This window comes from Squalius cephalus (genome assembly GCF_949319135.1).
Source record: "Squalius cephalus genome assembly, chromosome: 7".
In the NCBI taxonomy this organism is placed as follows: domain Eukaryota; kingdom Metazoa; phylum Chordata; class Actinopteri; order Cypriniformes; family Leuciscidae; genus Squalius; species Squalius cephalus.
Genome location: NC_137128.1, coordinates 44,749,337 through 44,771,635, shown reverse-complemented (window position 1 = coordinate 44,771,635; position 22,299 = coordinate 44,749,337). Strand labels below are relative to the sequence as shown.

The 22,299-nt window shown below is 38.7% G+C and overlaps 1 long non-coding RNA gene across 1 annotated transcript; it reads left to right on the top strand.

Annotated features, from left to right (window-relative positions):
- Positions 1 to 555: 555 nt before the first annotated feature.
- Positions 556 to 20,503, top strand: LOC307161942. Its single transcript, XR_013821823.1, has 3 exons — positions 556 to 908; positions 2,233 to 2,355; positions 20,427 to 20,503. It is a non-coding gene; the product is annotated as an uncharacterized lncRNA (long non-coding RNA).
- Positions 20,504 to 22,299: the final 1,796 nt, after the last annotated feature.

Genomic DNA, 22,299 nt, shown 5'->3' with positions numbered 1-22,299 from the left:
ATCCAAAAGTCAAGTTTTCCCTGTCATTATATATCTATCTATCTATATAATATAGACCTGTTTTTGAAAAAGAAAACCTGTTTTCAAAAACAGGTTTTCTTTTTCAAAAACAGGTCTATATATATATACATACCTGTTTTTGAAAATGCACGTTTTTTTAGGTAAAATGTAATACAATATTTTTCTAGATTTTTAACTTTTGATTTGATTTTTGAATTTGAACTTTTTAAAAATGTTATTAAAAACGTGATTATTAGTAGTGCTTATTTTAAATAATCACTAAGTTGTGTGCACACAAGGAAAATATTGTAGTGCTTGATGGTTACCACCATAATATGCATATAAATCTGTATTTATTATGTCTATGGTTACCACACTAGACATTGTTTAAAAAAAAAAAAAAAAAAAGAATGCACATACAATACAAAGATTACATTTCACATCACGTGTGAAAATAAAAATCTATTTTTTTCCTCTCAGATTGATATCGCCGTTGACCCAGCATGAGAAGTGGAGTTGAACCGTGTTTACTGTGGTAAAGGTTTTCAGTGAGGAATGCATGTGAAGCGTGATTAATGTGAAAGCGCGAGCCCTCAAAGGCGCTTTATCATGATGATTGTGCGCGCGCAGCGGGTTTGTCTAAACGCGGACAGCAGGCGCCAGTCTCACCTGATCCCCTGACTCTCTCCTCTCAGAAGTTCGCCTCACCTTTCGCCGCATTCAGGTGTAAATGGAGGGGGGATTAAATGGCTGGAATGCTGATGGCTGCTGGGAATTATTGGCTTTGCTTTAGCAGCCATTAGTTTTGGTTAATGATGTCCCGAGGACGCGACGCGACGCGACTGTTTGCGTTAAAGCACGCGAGACCCGCCATTTAAGAAACTGACAGGAAAAGAAAAACTGGACAGGTTACTTATTATGTACATCTGAAAAATACACAATTCTACTTCACTGGTATATGCACTTTGTACTTTGGTTCCCATGAGCGGCAGTACTTTGATATTTACCATGATACTGAATGATGTTAATGTACTGTGGTATTTACATGATGGCCTACACGATAAGGTGGTGTATAAAAACCTTGGTATCGGCAATTCACTGGCACTTTTTGAAATTGACACACAGTCGAAACCAAGAAAAACTGTTTTAAAACATGGTCGATAATTATTTCTTCATAGGCCTACCATGGTATTCTCATGGAACATCCAAAATACATGGTGTTTTATACATATATATGAAGAGCCATCTGAAATTTTCTTCTAGAATGATCATTTTTATAAAGCTTGTATCAGTAATTTCACTTAAATGACAAATAATAGGTATTTGCACTGCCATTTAAGTGAAATTACTGAACTTAAATATACAAGCTTTATAAAAATGATCATTCTAGAAGAAAATTTCAGATGGCACTTAGAGGCTTTTGCATCTGAACTCTTCATATATAAAATTGTATGACAAACACGACAATGCCATAGGCCTACATTTAATTGTGCATAATGTACATTTCCAAAAAAAGAGAACATTTTAAGCTTAATTGTTGCATGAAATAGTTGCATATAAAGCATGAAAAGCTTTGATGTTTAGTTGTGTAAAATATTGAGTTGACCTCTTGACCTCAGTGGGGTTCATAACAGTCATGAGTCTGATAAAGCGCTGGGATGCGCATGTTCTTCCTCAGTTTCTATGTGCTGTTTGTGTTGAGCAAGAAGGAGTTTGGGATGTTTCTCATCCCTTTAGTCACAAATCTTCAATGGAACTGAAGGTGGCTCACTCACTCTGGCTCACACTGGTTTTGCGTAACCTATTATGCAAACTAGATTTTCCTTGCAAACCAGAGTTTCTTGCGCTTCTAGTTTGTTTTGATTCATGCATTTTGATTAATTGAGAATAAAGTGAGACATGCTCATCTTACATGCATGCCAGAAGTTTCCGGTGAATGTCACATCAGATTTAGAAATCGTAATCTGTTGTGTCATCTCATTATCAGCATTGCCTCAGAAGCTTCTCCTAAAATTCCTTAAGAGCAGCTCAGATTGTTTGATCTTGGGAAAATTCTGTGAAACGGTTAATAATGTCACATTGAGATCTTTTGATTGCAAATCCGAGCCGTTTGAGACAGTGTTGCGATCCGACTTAAAACGTGAGATCACCGTTGTGCTCTCGATCTAATGTCACTTCTGTTAGAGATGTTAAAGATTTTTCCCTCATGAGTTGTTTTCCCTGTCATCACAGATGTTGGGAAGAGCCGGTTGTGCCACAGAAATGCCGGTTTCACAGAACTGTACAGGAAGAGTCCAGCGCTCGTGATCTTTGATGGATCGGATGGACTGATGCGTTTCCTCCCCGTGAGCTCAGGTGACCGCATGAGTTAATACTGTGTGACATGAAGTTTGTGAAATCAGACGTGCTTCATGATGCAATTAATCCAAACTGAGCCTAACCCTAACCTTGAACCAAACTGTGTAAACCAAACACACACACACACACACACTTGCTTTTTCATGTTTTATGGGGACTTTCCATAGACGTAATGCTTTTTATACTGTACAAACTGTATATTCTCTCTCCTTACACTAAACCTACCGCTTAACCTACCCATCTCACACACACACACACACACACACACACACACACACACACACACACTAACCCAACCCCTAAACCTACCCATCACACACACACACACACACACACACACACACACACACACACACACACACTAACCCAACCCCTAAACCTACCCATCACACACACACACACACACACACACACACACACACACACACACACACACACACACACACACACACACACTAACCCAACCCCTAAACCTACCCATCACACACACACACACATACACACACACACACACACACAAACACTAACCCGACTGCTAAACCTATCCATCTCACACACACACACACACACACACACACTAACCCGACCGCTAAACCTACCCATCACACACACACACACACACACACACACACACACACACACACACACACACACACACACACACACACACACACTAACCCGACTGCTAAACCTACCCATCACACACACACACACACACACACACACACACACACACACACACACACACACACACAAACACTAACCCGACTGCTAAACCTACCCATCACACACACACACACACACACACACACACACACACACACACACACACACACACACACACACACACACACACACACTAACCCGACTGCTAAACCTACCCATCACACACACACACACACACACACACACACACACACACACACACACACACACACACACACAAACACTAACCCGACCGCTAAACCTACCCATCACACACACACACACACACACACACACACACACACACACACACAAACACTAACCCGACCGCTAAACCTACCCATCACACACACACACACACACACACACACACTAACCCGACCCCTAAACCTACCGATCACACACACACAGACACACACACACAAACACTAACCCGACCGCTAAACCTATCCATCACACACACACACCCGACCCCTAAACCTACTCATCACACACACACACACACACACACACCGGACCCCTAAACCTACTCATCACACACACACACACACACACACACACACACACACACACACACACACACACACACACACACACACACACACACACTCACTCTCTCTCTCTCTCTCTCTCTACCCATCAAAGCTTTGGAACAATTATGATTTTGTAATGTTTTTAAAATAAGTCTAATACTCACAAAGCTAAAAACTGACTCAAAACTCTTGAATGGAAGTGTATCACGGTTTGCACAAAAATATGAAGCAGCACAACTGCTTTAAACATTAATAATCAGAAATGTTCATATCATCATATTAGAATGATTTCTGAAGGATCATGTGACACTGAAGACTATCTTTCGTGACTTCTTTCAAAAACATCATAGATATATTGCAGTCTTTGGCCTGAAATGCTAAACTGATGCACAGTGTCGTGTTATTAAAATGCTTTCAAACTGAGCTTGCATGACTAGAAGCATTTGCACTCTCAAGTTTGCGTCAAGCTTTCAGGCTTTCCACTGGTAGTAGGCGATGCTAATTTGCATGACGTCCCCTCAAACGGGCTCTGGCGATGTGAACGGCCCTTGTTGTTTTAAAAACCAGCGCTAGCTTTCGTCTTTACACATCTTAAGTCATCTGAATGTAAACGACACATAACGGCACATGTTTGTGGTAACAGTCGCCATGTTTATGCAGACGAACGTAGATCAGTTTTTCCACTGCACTAAATGAAAGCAATTACAGACGTCATGCGCGCGGGAGTCTGACATGTGTCCAGCCTGTCATGGCAGCGTTCCAGCATGCATTACATGCATCATTTCTAAATGATGTGTCAGTGTGCAAGTGTGTTCATGCCGGTGCGATGAATGAATTGCTATTTCCATCCCGGTGTGCGTGTAGGTGCTCGTCTGTATGTTTATGCCTCTTGGGAAAATATATTTTGCAGGAAACTATTACTGTAGATATAAATCTTATGTTGAGGAATTGCAATGTTTTTCTGTTTAACACACAAGTGAGTGTGTTTTTATTTTACAGTAACAGTCGTTGTTTGAGTTAGTCACCATCTGTCATTCTTCTTATATCAGGATTGAAACCGAAATCTTCTCATTCTATCCAAGATGATTCATCCGAAAAGAGATTATTATGATTATAGAGATGGACGTCCTTTAATGCTGGACTTTAAGTCGTGCCAAATCATGCGTCCTCCAAGAATGAGCAATTACTTTTGAGAATTATTTCTTAATCTTTCAAAATGACCTTTTTTTGCACAATATTGTAATGGTTGGGTAACACATGTGAAAGTTGCAAAACATGTTTTTCATAAGCCGTCACAGTCCTGAAAATGCGAGAACTATCAACGATACCGCTGGATTTGTGATCTGTCTTAAGAAATGTTAGAGAAGACGCTATGACTTACTGTACATGAATTGCATTCATGTTAGATATGCATGCAACACAGACGTCAGGAATTTTACAAACCACAGCTTCTTTCATCTTTGCTTACTACATGGATCATTCTCATGTCAATCTCCTGTCAGGTTTTGGGTGATTTGTGTGTGAAATTTGTGCATTACACTCACTTTACATTCTTGGTTTTGTAGTTATGATTTATGGTCTAAACTGTAGACACATTTACCCATAATGCAGACACTTTAGTTTTCTTTTGTTTTGTTCCGCCAATTTCATTTGTATAGCGCTTTTCACAATACACACATGTTTCAAAGCAAAATCATAATGTTAATGTTTATTGTATCTTAATATCTTCATGCCTTATAGTTGCATTAAGCAGATTAGAGATAGGTTATAATACAGACCCTTTCCAAAAAATTTGAATATCATGGGAAAGTTTATTTATTTCCATAATTCCATTCAAAGCGTTAAACTTCCATAGATTATAGATTCAGGGCCCACAACTTAAACGATTTCAAGTATTTAGTTGTTTATTTGTACATAATTTGGGCTTCCAGCTCATAAAACCCACGAAAACAGGATTTCAAAAAATTAGAATATTACATGAAATCACACAGTAATTACACAGTGATACCATGGTCATTGAACCAGGTTTTGGTTATTTTGGCAGTGTGGGCCGGTGCAAATCCTGCTGGAGAATGAAGGAAGCATGAAGTGCTCTGGAAATGTCCTGGTAGACGGCTGCGTTGACTCTGCATTTAATAAAGCACAGTGGACCAAAGTCCTCTTTTCTGATGAGAGCAAATTTTGCATCTCCTTTGGAAACCAAGGTCCCAGAGTCTGGAGGAAGAATGGAGAGGCACACAATCCAAGATGCTTGAAGTCCAGTGTGAAGTTTCCACAGTCTGTGTTGGTTTGGGGAGCCATGTCATCGGCTGGTGTTGGTCCACTGTGCTGTCCACTCAACGCAGCCGTCTACCAGGACATTTTCAGAGCACTTCATGCTTCCTTCAGCAGACAAGCTTTATGGAGATGCTGACTTCATTCTCCAGCAGGATTTGCACCGGCCCACACTGCCAAAAGAACCAAAACCTGGTTCAATGACCATGGTATCACTGTGTAATTACTGTGTGATTTCATGTAATATTCTAATTTTTTGAAATCCTGTTTTCGTGGGTTTTATGAGCTGGAAGCCCAAATTATGTACAAATAAACAACTAAATACTTGAAATCGTTTAAGTTGTGGGCCCTGAATCTATAATCTATGGAAGTTTAACGTTTGAATGGAATTATGGAAATAAATAAACTTTCCCATGATATTCTAATTTTTTGGAAAGGGTCTGTATATGCGAGTATGCAGATTGACATTGTTATACAACTTCAGGCCTTTGAGGATGGACCAACGCTTTCTTGCATTAAGTGCCTAAAAGTAGCATGGTATTACCACGGTTTTCGGGATGTGTACCACAGTTGTACCATGTTTTTTGGAATACACACCACACTAAAAAAATTGCCGTAGGATTTACCTAGAAAGTACATTTCTACAAAGCAACGGCAAGTAGCACTGAATTAAACAAAGTTTTGAAGTTGATAGACTAAAATAGTATTTTCTTGTAACACACAGCATTTTCTTTATATCTCAGATTTTTTATTAATAGTGCATGGATCTACTATTGCTGCATCCCAATTCGCCCTAAAAGTATGCACTGTTTTTGTGAAGAAAAAGTACATACTTTTTGAGTAGGCAAGCTTTGAGACATAATTATGTCTATAACAGACCGCTCTGTCGCTTTCATCCTATCACTGTTTAAACTCCCCTGTCAATCATCTCGTCACAGGTAGAATCCTCCACTTTCAATTTAATTCAATTTCCCACTGTTATCAGAGAGAAATGTAGCACATTGATCTGAAAGTCATGGGTCTTTCATGCGGAGAATCTCCTCATGTGTTTGCATAATGATGGAGACCTTGTCTATCTTCAAGTAAAATAAAAATATATAATATAATGTTCACAGTCCAAATGATAAAAAAAAGTCATTATTCAAAACTTTTATGGTTCTTCGTCTCAAGGCTTCAAATGCATCTTCATAAAAGCTCACGATGTTGTTGCAGATTAAATATAATGTGGATAACATTGAATACATATATTTTCGTATATATTGGTGCGTTCAAGTCCTCCTGGGAGGTTCGTACGTACGAGGTGGGAAGTCGCGCTTATAACGACATGTGCGTTCAAGTCACTTTCATCGGAGCAAGATGGCGGAGTACTTTCTCTTAATTAATTACACAAAAATACAGTAAGGTTATTAAACTCTTGTTCTAGAAAATGAAGAACAAAGAAATGTGCATCAGGTGTACTTTGTATTTTTATGTTTTTAAATAATTTATGAAGCCACTGCAACTCATCGTTACATGTTGCATTGTTATATTATAATACTATCATATTCTGTGTTGGCGATTAGCTAACTGCTCTGTAAATAGAAAAGCCTGACAATATCACAGCTAAATACCTTTACATATTGTGTATTCCGCCATGTTAATCACTGACACGCCCCCAACTCGTTCAGATCGGGGCTTAAAGAAAATCCCGAACTCCCCACTGGTATTTACGACATTGTGGTGGCGTTCAAGTGCGTTCAACTCGTAAATACGATCTATACGAGATGACTTGAACGCACCATATCTAAACCTCTCTGCTGAACCGTCAGACTCGCACACCCGCCATGTTTGTAGTTTTAACACTTTTTTTATTGGTGTTTGTAGTTCAAATCAAATCCTCGTCTGACGAGGCAATATCAGCCGTTAGTGTGCATGGATCTCGGATTATAACCGGGAAAAGTAGACCATCCGGGTATCTATGGAACAGTAATTTCAACATACTACAATTTGTGACACACTTTTGAATACTATTTAGGGAGGATATGTGAATTCGGACATAGTGTAGAGTCTTTTGACATTTGACATAGAATCTGCCATCATTCTGCCTTCATTAAAGTCCAAATATTATATGTTTTGATGTCTTTCTTTGCTGTATGTGAGTCTTTTATTCAAATGTGTGTGATTTGTTGATGTAGTATTGGTAGCGTGACTCCAGAGAGGCCTGCGTGCCTGAATGCGAGTGTGCAACGCCGGAGAAACATCCCGCCAGCGAGTGTGTGAGAGTGAGTCTGAGAGTGAGTGGGATCCTGTCTGGACCTTTTATACCGAGTTATTTTTAAACACACACCCCTTTCTTATTTCCGTGTTTCCTCCCGAGCCACTCAGGAAGCCAGTTTGGCCCCATTTCCTGCACACACGCGGACAGATTCGCGAGGAATCAGAGAATGATTGCATTGAGACGCACGGCCTCTGTAAGGAAAACACAAGAAGGGTGAAAAATTAAAAACAGAGTCGGTCTGGCACGTGCGTCGTGCTCGCAGGAATTCAAAGGCCTGGATGGACTCCAGCTCTAATTTCAGTACACTTGAAATATTTGTGGAAAAGCTCGGGGAACAAGAACGTGCTTTTTCCACTCATGCACCTGAGAACAGCACTGCCATTTTACATATTAAACGCGTATTAAAGTTAAACGTCACAAACAGAAGTGTATAGTGTCTGATGAGTTATTGTCTGCACGTCACGGGCCTATTAAACAAGATTGTTTGGTTCGGCGTGGCGTTACATAAACTGTTATAGCATCAAATGACATAAGTCTACATAGCGAGTTACTAATTATAAAACATATTTGTTTATAGTAAGTGCATGTCTCATCACAAAACATGAGAAATGCAAACTATGCAGCATTTTAAGATGTCACAGGTGCATTTGCGGATGTCTTTTTAGCACTCTACATGAAGAACCTGTAATGCATTTCAAAAAGCATTGATAGAAATTAAAAACGCTCTTTTATACTCTTTGTGTTTGCTATGTATTTTTATGCTTGGAAGCTTAGCAACATGCAAATGCCAAACTTATTTGAATGTAATATTTGAATGACACAGAATTGCTGCCTATGAAGAGTGTTTCAGGTTAGGATGCTGCATATGTAGGCTGTGAAGGATTTTGATAAGTATTATTTTGTATCAGAATTTTTTTTTTCCTGTTTTCATTCTAATTGTATTTAAACTTTTTAGTAATTATATATGTGCATATAGTTTTATTTTTGAGCTTTATAGTTTATTTACTTATTATAGTTTATTTATTCTATATTATATAGTTTATTTATTCTATTTATTTTTAAACTGAACAAAATTTAGATATGTTACCTTTGCAACTAGCTGAAATTAAAAACGTACTATTATACTGTTATTTTGTATCAGATTTTATTTTTTATTTTCTGTTTTCATTTATTTTAGTTTTTAAAATATATTGTTTTTATTTTTATCTTTATAGTTTATTTATTCTATATTATGTAGTTTATTCTATTTATTTTTAAACTGAATTAAAATGAGTACTTTTACTTATTTATTTTTTTATTTTCTGTATTCATTTTAATTTTATTTAAAGTTTTAGTCATTTTGTTTTATAATTTTTATTAGTTTTTTTTTTTAAAAAGTGTATAATTTTTATTAAGTTTTAGTTTTTTTAGCTTTATATTTATTTATTATTCTATATTATATCGTTTATTTATTCTATGTATTTTTAAACCGATTGAAATTGAGAACCGTTGCCTTTGCAACTAGCTGAAATGGAAAACAAAACTCTATATATTTTATTTTTAAGTTAATATTTTATTTTTTATTTTTTTTAGCTGTTTTAGTTTTGAGTTAATGATAATTGAATCACTTTATATTAGTGGTAGACCTTAAACGTGCACAGAATAATGCACCACAGAAGCATGCATCAACACCTGTAGCGTATCAAAATGTTTATTAGTTTCTGCTCTCTATTAAAGTGAAAGGAACGGGGCACAGAACTATAAGGCATTTGTTCCACACGGAGCGTCACGCTAACCATGTTGCATTCCACTAACACCTTTCCATGCGCGGCTCTGAACTCTGTTATGACAGAGCGCTGGCTGAAGGCCTCGGGTTTGTCATGTTGGGTCCATAAGGATCTAATTGGGACCGTAGCAGGGAGTGTGGTTCTCATTTATTAGCTGTTCGCACCTAATCACGCCTGTGTTCAGGCTGTGCTGCGAAACTCGAGTGTTTTCATTGTCAGAATGAGAGCGTGAAAGGTGATTTCTGTGTGATTACGGGAAGCAGAGCGCTGTAGTTGCGTGACATTTAACGTTGTGAACCGTGGGTTGTGTCAACAGTGAAGGAGAGAGACATCGGTTTCATTCCGCCTAACTCTGTTTTGTTCTTTTCAACGCTCACTGATACTTTCTGGCAGATGTTGTGTCTTTTATGTGAGCGCTAATGGTTTGCAGTTGAAGGGCAACAAATTGTAAAGTTTAGTGTATAACAGACTTTCTTTCATTAGAATCGCAGCGGTTGAAAACGATTCTCCGGCCGGCATTGAATCTACGGCCATGGAACTCAACCTTTCACTGAAGGCTCTTTACTGGCATCGGTGGATCCATGGAGATCCTTTAACTTCAACATGGAGGCTTTTCATTGTGCAAAAGGTTCTTTATTGTAGAAAAGGGTTCTTGAGATTATTAAAATGTGAAAAATGGTTATTTTAAGAGCGGTTCAGTGAGAGGTTCTTTGGGGAACCAAAAATGGAACTTTTTTTAAAGTGTAAATTTATTCTATCTATCTATCTATGGTTATGTCATTCCATGCATTGTTCTATCCATCCATCTTTCTATCTATCTATCTATGGTTCTGTCATTCCTTCCATCAATCTTTCTATCTTTCTATCTATGGTTCTGTCGTTCCGTCCATCCATCCATCTTTCTATCTATCTATCTATGGTTCTGTCATTCCTTCCATCAATCTTTCTATCTTTCTATCTATGGTTCTGTCATTCCATGCATCGTTCGTTCCATCCATCCATCCATCCATCCATCCTTGGTTCTGTCGTTCCATCCATCCATCTTTCTATCTATGGTTCTGTCATTCCATGCATCGTTCCATCCATCCATCCATCCATCCATCCATCCATCCATCCATCCATCCATCCATCCATCCATCCATCCATCCATCCATCCATCTGTTGTTCTTATCTATAGTTCCATCCATCCATCTTTCTATCTATCTATCTATGGTTCTGTTATTCCATGCATCGTTCCATCCATCCATCTTTCTATCTATCTATCTATGGTTCTGTTATTCCATGCATCCATCCATCCATCCATCCATCTGTTGTTCTATCTATCGTTCCATCCATCCATCTTTCTATCTATCTATCTATGGTTCTGTTATTCCATGCATCCATCCATCCATCCATCCATCTGTTGTTCTATCTATCGTTCCATCCATCCATCTTTCTATCCATCCATCCATGGTTCTGTCATTCCATCCATCCATCTTTCTATCTTTCTATCCATGGTTCTGTCATTCCATCCATCCATCCATCTTTCTATCTATCTATCTATCTATCTATCTATCTATCTATCTATCTATCTATCTATCTATCTATATATATATGGTTCTGTCATTCCATGCATTGTTCCATCCATCCATTCATCCATCCATCCATGGTTCTGTCGTTCCATCCATCCATCCATCTATCATTCTATCTGTCTGTCTATCCATCCGATTGTCCATCCATCCATACATCGTTCTATCAATCCATCCATCTTTTGTTCTATCTATCCATCCATCCATCCATCCATCCGTTGTTCCATCCATCATCCATCCATCCAAAATGCTACATGACGAAATTAAAATTGCAAATAGTTTCATGTTGACTTTAAAAATCATGCATTGAAAAATTAACACGTCTTTAATATTGTTTAATTGTTTAAACAAGGAGGTTTTTCTGCAACCCTAGGATATTTCAGACGGTCATTCGGACAGCAGTCGTCGATGAAGCAAACGTGTGTGTGTGTGTGTGTGTGTGTGTGTGTGTGTGTGTGTGGGTGTGTCTTCTCTGGTACCTAAAGGCACAGAAGCAAGTGCATTTCGACATTCCTGCAGCTCTAGCAAACTCTGGCAGCTGAATAAACATCATACACTTACAACCCGTACAGTCTCCTCATTCAAGCTCAGATGCTCTTACTACATCCTTCAGCAGTTAACCACAGACATCTACACACTCCATCAGTAGCTACCTATATAAACCCCAATGGGGAAGACAAGTTTCACTGCATAAACACCCTAAATATGTGCTTAAACATTCCTTTGCACATATGGATCTTATTTCAAGATCAAGCGTTTTAAATATGCATCAGTTTTACTATTGATTATGCCTTGAGGTTAGAGGATGTTGTGTGTGTTTTCACTGTGTTCTGTTCACATACATTTGTCTGTATACAAACCTTTGAAGAAGTTCTTGACCTTTTGACCTTTGCATGAACTCCCGAAGCTACTGTCATTATATAATCCTCTTAAGCAAGCTGCCATGACTCTTCTTCTGTGTCTTTAGGAAATTACGCATAATCATTTGTTCCTGTGATTCAAGCACACGACAGACCTTGAATATTTTCCGACCGCAGCAACACTCCTAAACTTGCGCAGATTCCTGATCCAGGTAACGTTTGTTCTTCCTGGTTCTGTTACAGGAGCAGATCTGTGGTTATCTGTGGTCCACCTGAGCACATGTTGCACCTTTCGATGATTACGTAACAGAAAGGCCAAAGGTTTGACACCTGCCTTGTTTCTCTGTTGCGTTTTTCCTCCGCTATCAATCATCGCGAAATCCCACGGGGCCGTTTACGCTTCAGACAGTTTCCTGAGCACGCGGTGGACTCCGTCATTGAGGTCATGCAGGTCAAGAGCTACCGACTGGAAAAGTGGGAAGCATCTGGTTAAAAATGCTGATAGAGGCAAACCGGCTTGAACCGGTTCATGTGACTCTGCAAATGCAGTAGTATGTGTCATTCAAAGGATGTATACTGGAAATGACCAGTAGAAATATGTATGCTGGTTTGGTTAATCTATCTATCTATCTATCTATCTATCTATCTATCTATCTATCTATCTATCTATCTATCTATCTATCTATCTATCTATCTATCTATCTATCTATCTATCTATCTATCTATCTATCTATCTATCTATCTATCTATCTATCTATCCATCCATCTATCTATCTATCCATCCATCCATCAATAACTCGCTCTGCCACTCTTATTTTTTTTAAATCCAGACTTGTATTTGCTAACAATAGTTAATGCACTTTGAGCTAAAATGAACAAACAACAAACAATTGTGACCCTGGACCACAAAACCAGTCACATGGGTCAATTTTTTGAAACTGAGATTTATACATCACCTGGAAGCTGAATAAATACGCTGTCCATTGATGTGTGGTTTGTTAGGATACTATTTTACTATTTTTTTTGCAAAAAAAATCTAAACATTGAGAAAATCTCCTTTAAAGTTGTGCATTTATGTTCACGATTGTGCTGCATTCACTCACAAAAATAAGTGTTTTATATATTTACGGTAGGAAATTTACAAAATATCTTCATGGAACATGATCTTTACTTAATATCCTAATGATTTTTGGCATAAAAGCAAAATCAATAATTTTGACCCATGCAATGTATTGTTGGCCACAAATATACCTGTGCAACATGTGACTGGTTTTGTGATCCAGGGTCACATTTGTGTTTTTATTAACTGACATTAACAGAGATTTAATAAATGTTGTAGAAACATAATGCTCACAGTTAGTTCATGCTTTGACCTTTTTACACAGTTTTACCATGTTTAGCTCTGTACTCTTACTGGATGACGACTATTGACTCATTTGGGTCTGTCTTTATTTGTAGAAGAAACATCTGAGGCGAAGTTGACAATGCAATGAGACATAACTGAAGACAGAGCAACTACATTTTCAGCAGGTTAGTGAAGACGGACTAACGAAGACGGACTACATCACATCTAACTTGTGTACGTTGTAGGTCAAGTGACTCATCTTGCCTTTTTCCATTTAATCTTAATCAGATAGCAATCATGGGAAAGCGGGAACAATCCTCCCGGTTCTCTGTGCAAGTGAAATACGCCAACTTGGGAGTTCACATAGAGTTGACACGTCCAAATGACCATCATATTGATGATGGTGTTATTCATACCAACAGGCCCGAACTAGCGCTGAACATCCATCCAGGTCCTCTGAGAATCACGAGAGGTAGAAGTGCTTGTTAGGTCAGCTGTTAAACAGTTCAACAGTCATGAGTAAATTTGTGAACCTGTTTTAGGGTGTAACCCCCATAATGACTAATTACGACGTTCGTTTGGGCTTGGCTGTAACGATGGCCACAGAGCAGTTGTAAAGTCGCTGAATTTAACGGAGATCTGGAGATGCACGTATAGGTGTGAGCACGCGATATCGGCTCTTGACACGCTGCCGGCACGCGCTTCCATCAAAGCTGTGTTTTTCATTGGTCATGTGGTCTTGTGGTTGCGATTGCATCTCTTGATGTAGTTTTTTCACTTTCGTGATTAGTGCAGGTAACGATAGGAAGCGTTGCTTTGGGTTTACACCAACAGGAAACTAGTGCAGGTTGTGGCTTCGGTCGCTTTCAGTCGACACACCCAGCTCTGAATAACCCAACAAGAGCTGCATTAATGCCTTAACAACTCTTGAACTTAAAGCTCAGAGCCATTTCGATTAAATCACTGTTTATGCGGTCAGAAAACGTGCTTCCGAATGCGGTCACAACTTATTTGCTTTCAAAATGAAGTCTTCTCGGTCCACAAGCTGGTTGTAATTTAAAGTAGTCCAGTTACAGTCTAGTATTAGTAGCTAGTAGTCAAACTGCCTTAATAGTGACATTTTTAGTATCTTACTCACAGTGAGTAGCTTCAGTGTGTTCTAGATACACTGAAGCTTTGTATTGTGCTTAATATAATGTGTTTTAATCATTATCTGATGATATAATTGAAGAAAAAAATTAATTTTTTTTGATTGATTGATTGATTGATCGAATGATCTTTATTATGGAGACAGCATTATGCTTATGCACAAAATACAACTTAAACAACTAGAATACGCCATAGTTTATACTGAGAATAGAGTAGTGAACTACAGAGTCAGTTCGTTTAAATGAATCATCTGAGTGAACTGGAGTGAACGAGTCAGTGCAGTTTAGAATTGAAAAGTTCCTCAGGGTTAATAGTGGACTTAACCTGATGTATTGTTTAGTTTTCAATGCATTTTTCTTTTCTTAGGTTGGCAAAACCTTTTTCAAGGTGTGTACTGAATGTGAAGCAAACCTCAGCTCTAATTACGATGGTTTAAACTTAGTGCACATAGTGAGAGGATTGTAAAAACAAGGTTGTTTTAAGTGATCGATGCGATGCTTTTGTTTTTTTATATATAGAAACTATGAATCATCTTGCAATGTAGGGAAACACATAGGAGGGCACTAGGGCGGTTACTGTATGCAACTGTCAAAGAAATAAAACACACTACAGCCGAAGGCGGGTGGGAGTTTTTTTTTTTTGTGTGTTGTTTTCGATTATGAAGATTTCTAGTTTGAGAATAGATTGATTTAGGTACACTCAGCTATTTTGGACCACAAGAAAAGAAAACATAGGCCGACTTCAAAGCCTGTCCAAACATACATTTCTGACATGTTTCATGAGCTTTTGGGTAATACTATAATTGCCTAGTGGTATTTTCAGAACTGTCTTTTCTCACAAAAGTCTGACTATAATAGCCGTTAAACATAACCGAAGGAGAGAGAGAGAGACATGACAGCGTCTCAGAGGCACCCGAAGGGCTCGCAACCAGGTAATTAAGATGTATTGCATTTCAAGCGCACCTTGAAACAGTGGGTGCGTAGTTGTCGGAGTCGACTCTGTCACTGTGCATCAGATGTGCAGGCCTGTGCCGAACACGAATCGCACTGAGGATTATGTTGATTTGATCTGGTGCAGCTGCTCCGGGGTTTGAGGACGCTTGACCTGAAGTGATTGAGTGACTTGTGTTGATCCTGCTGTGACAGAGTGGGTTCGAGTTTCCTTCACTGGAGGGAAAATATTATGACTCAAAGATTGTTCAGCTATAGCTCTATCCATCCATCCATGGTTTTGTCGTTCCATCCATCCACCTTTCTATTTATGGTTCTGTCATTCCATCCATCCATCCATCCATCTTTCTATCTTTCTATCTATGGTTCTGTCATTCCATCCATCCATCCATCCATCCATCCATCCACCCATCCATCCATCCATCCATCCATCTTTCTATTTTTCTATCTATGGTTCTGTCATTCCATCATCCATCAATTCATCCATGGTTCTGTCATCCATCCATCCATCTTTCTATCTATCTATCTATCTATCTATGGTTCTGTCATTCCTTCCTTCCTTCCATCCATCCATCCATCCATCCACCTTTCTATCTATGGTTCTGTCATTCCATCCATCCATCCATTCATCCATCCATCTTTCTATCTATCTATCTATGGTTCTGTCATTCCTTCCTTCCATCCATCCATCCATCCATAGTTCTGTCGTTCCATCCATCCATCTTTCTATCTATGGTTCTGTCATTCCATCCATTCATCCATCCATCTTTCTATCTATCTATGGTTCTGTTATTCCATCATCCATCTTTCTATCCATCTATCTATCCATGGTTCTGTCGTTCCATCCATCCATCCATCTTTCTATCTATCTATCTATGGTTCTGTCATTCCATCATCCATCTTTCTATCTATCTGTCTATGGTTCTGTCACTCCATCCATCCGTTTATCCATCTATCATCCATCCATCCATCCATCCATCATTTAATCGATCATTGTACCATTCTATCTATCATTGCCTTTTTGTACTTAATTTAATGTCATATTTTTATATGAGTGCATTGCATAATACGTTGCTCAAATTATGATTACTTACATAATTATTATTACCATTACCAAACACTCACTGTGAGTGGGCGTGTCTGACGTAACCTTTCTGATTACGTTCTGATTGACCAATCCCTCTCCTGTCCTCTCAGTAGTGATGTCGTCATCCAGTGTCTGTGTTTGTTGTACATCGTAACACTGGTTGCCTGGCAACATCACGCCTTGGGAAAAAGAATGTATCCACTCTAGAATGCCGATTCCTTGACATTCTGATGGAGTGGTTTTGTGGTGAAAGAGACAGCGTGAACCTGAGGTGAAAGGTCAAGCAGGCTATTGGTCAGTCTGAGAAGGACATATGGCCTCGAGGAGGTCGTGTTGTAACCTCTGTCCTCCTTCACCTTGACTGTCCATCTCCTTCTCTCTCTCTATCTGACCTTTCATCACCTCCAGGCTTGTCTGCTAATCAGTGGAGCTGTCATGGGATGCTAAAGCGTGACCCCGGTCCGGGGTGAGAGTGTGTCTCAAGCACCTGGCACTCGCCCGCATTAAGCATCTCTTTTGTTGTTGTTGTTTAAGTGGAGTGAGAGTGCAGGTCTGGACAACTTCTTCCAGCTTAGGGTGCGATTTTGTCCGTCTTTGTGCAATCAACGGATAAGAGCGTCTTATCCCTGACTTAAACTGAGCGATGTGTCCCCTCCAGTTACAGAGCAGCTGTCTGAGAGACCCGCTTTACCTGTGACCCGTAAGAATCACCATTGAGATGCCTTTTAAATCACTTCATATTTTCATGGAGACAGAGATACATTTTTTTTTTCAGGATTCTTTGATGAACAGAAAGTTCAAAAGAACAGCATTTATTTGAAATAGAATATTTTTGTAACATTATAAATGTCACTTTTGATAAATTTAGCCTTGCTATTTAAAAAAAAATCTTACTTAGCCCAGATTTTTTACTGTATTAGTAACTATTTTCATCATTGATAACAATCAGAAATGTTTCTTGAGCAGCAAATCATCATATTAGACTGATTTCTGAAGGATCATGTGACACTGAAAACTGGAGTAATGATGCTGAAAATTCAGCTTTGATCACAGGAATAAATTACATTTGACAATATATTCAGATAGATAACAGTAAAAAAATATATATAAGTAGTAAAAGTTTTAAAATAAAACTCTAATAATATTTCACATTTCATTTACTTTATTTTTTGATCAAATAAATGCAGCCTTGATAAGCACAAGAGACTTCTTTTCCTTTTTGAATCAAACACACTAGGTTTGAATGTGAAGAATCGGATGGTAAGCTGAACATTTGCCAGGTTTGTACTCGCTGTAGTAATTCTGGTAATGTCAATTCAGTTGTTAGTTTTGCATTGTCACTAGACTCTGAGAATAGCATCAGAGGAAAAGGATAGGGGGGTTTTGCTGTAGTTTCATACCTTTAACCATTTCCTGCTTAAACCTGAGCCGTTCATCTTCTTCAAATCAAACGCTCAAAAGGGGGAAAAGTCCCGTAAAACACACGTTCGTATTTGCTGATTTCATTATGAGTCATGTATCACTTGAGTCATGTGTCTCCCCAAAATCTGCAGTAATGCTGCGTGCTTTTGTGCATGCTTTATTGGCATTTACATTTTAATAAATTCCATAGTTATTTGTATAGCACCTTTCACAATACATTTCATTTCAAAGCAGCTTCACAGAAAAAAATGCACGTTTCCCAAGGTAGAAAAAGAAAAGCAAATGGAGAATAACGTAACATTTCAAGCTAAGGTTGATCATGTGCATTTGATATGATCTGATATAACTGGAGTGCAAGGTTATGAAATGCATGCTGTGAATGTTATGAATTGCATCCTTCAAGAATAGTTCCCCCCAAAACATAAAGGCCCTCATGTTTTTTCAAATCTGTGTGTGCTGTTATTTTTTCCCATGCATTATAAAAGTTGACATTTTTGAACAACTTAAACGGCTAAACACAGTTTATAGTGACCCGATGCCGTCGAGCAAGGACAAAAAAACGCCATAAAAGGATAATATGAAATACTAATATGATTTTTGGAATGGCACAAGGGTGAGTAAACAATACAGAACTTTCATTTTTGGGTGAATTTTCGTTTTTCACTGATCCATGGTGACTGCTGACCAAATGCATGAATCAGTGAATGCCTCTGTCACCTTTAATTTCTATATGAGCTTCAGTGTGTCTCTGTTTCACCCGAGGGCCCTCAGAGGTCACGACTTCACTCCTAAAGTGCATTTTCAAATGCACTGCATCACCACATTAGTATGGACCAGATTGCAGGAGGAAGGGCAATAAAACAACATTTTTTACACTTATTTTGATAGTCAACTTTAGACATTCTACTAACTATGCAACTACATGTCAATTAACTCATAGGGCCCTATCTTGCACCCAGCGCAATTGACTTTGTACGCCGACGCATGTTTCATTCCTATTTTGCACACGACGCACAGCGGACTTTTCCCTCCACAGACGCACGTCGGTAAATTAGGGAATGAACTTGCGCTCCCGGGGGCGGTTCAGCGAAAAGAGGAGGCGTGTTCCGGCGCAAACGTTCCCTGGTGCTATTTTGCAGTTTCAGAAAACAATTCCGCCACTGACCAGGAATTGCATATTGTGCATATGCTATTCAGATGCTATTTTAAGGGCACATGCTTGGCCATAATGTAGCGTGTGCACAACGCGCATACACTTTGCTTCTCTCATCTACACAGACGCAGCAGTTTTCATTTTTGCAAACCATACATAATTACAAGGAAAAATATTACCACACGAGGGAAATCATTGTGGTGTCCATGAAGATGTGAAAAAATAGGCATAAATCTAGCTTACACATTTACCCAAATTATTATACGCCTGTTTAACTGAAGCTAATTTGGGTGTGTTTCTCCATCCCCAATGTCACTTCTCTGTGTTTTACGGCCCTGACAAGAACGTCGGTCTCCTCGGCTGTGAACCGCTCCTGGTGTGCGTCTGGCAAATCCGCCGTTATAATAGCAATCCGCCATGGAACAAGCGCGCCTGCTCTTAAAGGGAATGTGAGATGACGCTCTGATTGGTTTATTTCACGTTACGCCCAAACCACACCTATGAATAATGAAGCTACTTCAGACCAACACATTTTAGATTTGAGATCCGCCCACAAAGTTACTTGCGTTTCGCGTTTGATACTTGCATTTCAGATTGTTAAAATATGGCCCATAGTGTTAGTAGAGTGTTAGGTTTGGGTTAGTAGAATATGTGCTTGCAAAGTCACTTATAGTTAGTATAATGTCTAAAGTTGGCTATCAAAATAAATATTTTGAAAAGTGCTTTTATTTCCAGACGAATCATTGACTTTGTTAATGCACTTTCCTCATCTTATTCATAATCTTGTAAATATCAAAAAAATCTTGTCATAAGAAATGTCATTTTCTTATGCTCTGTTCCTATTTATTAACATCAGACCACTTCAGTTTTCATCAGGATTCTTTCTTCTAGAGATGATTTTATACATTTGAATTTATGCATTTGGTAGATGCTTTTATCCAAAGCGTCTTACAATGCATTTCAGGGATATGTTTTATCTGAATGAAATGCTCTTTCTAGGGGAACCACCTCAGTCTTTCAGTTCTCATGTGCTTCACTGATCTGACTGCAACCTGTCCATGCTGTCTTCAGTTTAGATGAGACACATGCTCTTTGACATCAACAGTTAAACATGTGGAATGTGTTTCTCCTCCCATTTAAAAGCTGCTGACCTAAAATATGCACAATAGAGTGACATGTTTTTGAAGGCCAAAACTGATAGGTTTTGGTTAATCGCCTAAAATAAGTTCTATGGTGAACATAAGCTCAAGATATTGTCATGTTTTATTCTACAACATAAAATTCATCAGCATCATGCACATTTTTTTTTAAAAGCATTGGCTTGTCTTGAAAAAGGCGGTTGCTAACAAGTGTCTAAATAAAGAGGTTGTCAGGATATTATGACCCAGATTTACTAAACAGGGCAACACTTACTTCTGCCGATTGGTTTTAGGCTTCAAAATTCATAAAAGTTGTGTTGAGATTTAAGATAGTATGTAAGAATCATAAACTTTTTTTTTTTTGGTCGGTCACAGAGCTTATTTTCTCCAGTGGAAAAATCCTATTGGGTTTTGTCAAGGTAATCAGGGTGATGCGAACAAACATGTTGGCCTACAAAAGTAAATACAGTAGTCAGCATTTCAAGTGGATCAAAAAAGTTAATCAAAGTACAAGTACTGTTCAAAATTCATTTATAACTTTAATGAAAGGTTGTGATCCACTTTAAATGTTGATCACTGTATATATGATCAGTGCAGCGCATTGTTTTCCACCTGCGACCCCATTATCGGGTCATAACCCAGCAGTTGAGCACCTTTATAATGTGCTTTATAATATCATAACTTTACGGTTGAGTTGGTTAGTTGTTTTTCTACTGGATGGGAGTGTTTAAGAGAGGACGGGCGTAAACAGGAGGAAAGAGTTTTTGTTGTTGAGGTTGAGTAGCGGTTTGTGTGGCGAGAAGGGTTATGCTCACACACCGCCCTTCGAGGAAGCCCAACACACACACACACACTTACATCAATAACAGATTTTTTACATCCAGATTTACTTAGGAATTCAATACAAACAAGCCATTGTCCCAATGCAGTGTTGCCTGTGATTTGACACTGCTGAAATATTGTTGCATCACTACAATGACTTCATAATAGGTGCTTTTCCTACTCTTATAATCGTTTCCAGATGAATGTCTCTAGCAAATGGTGCATTGAGTGTTTTCTTGAACCTCGCACTTATCATCTGTTTACAAAGGGCTGGTCTCGGCATCAGACGGGCCGCTCGCAGTCCATTCGCTGATGCATATTCACACTGAGTCCTGATGCATGCTTGCACGCAAAATTGCAAAGCACTTTCCTCATCTGGCAAACTCTTTAATTGTTCTGCCTGGAAACTGTGAGTTTGCAAGATACCAGGTTGATATAGATTAGTTTATGGCTTTCTTTACTCAATGCATTGTGTTTGATCACAAGTCATTAGAGCCTGTGCATGTTTACTTTTAATTTTGCATTTAAACTTTATATAATCTGATATATGCAGATTTGTCTGACATTTATGACCAACCAAATCTGGTAAAAAATCAGACTGACTTTTTCCTCTCTTGGATGCATCCGTCATTCACTTTAATGTGTTTACAGGCGGATTTTGACCTTTTGGGACGGACACGAATGGTGTATCCCGGTAATGAGCAACCACTGCTAATGCGGTTTCTTCATAAATGGCCAGTTCTTGGAAAGAATAAGCTATAGCGTGGACTAGATTCATGCTGTTAGTCAGATGTGAAACTAACAGAGAGCTGTCATGCAAATCTGCAACGTTGAAGCCAAAGCGGCCCATTGAAATGCATCCTGGGATTGACTCCACACACATCTGCTGTACGTCATGCCTACACACACAC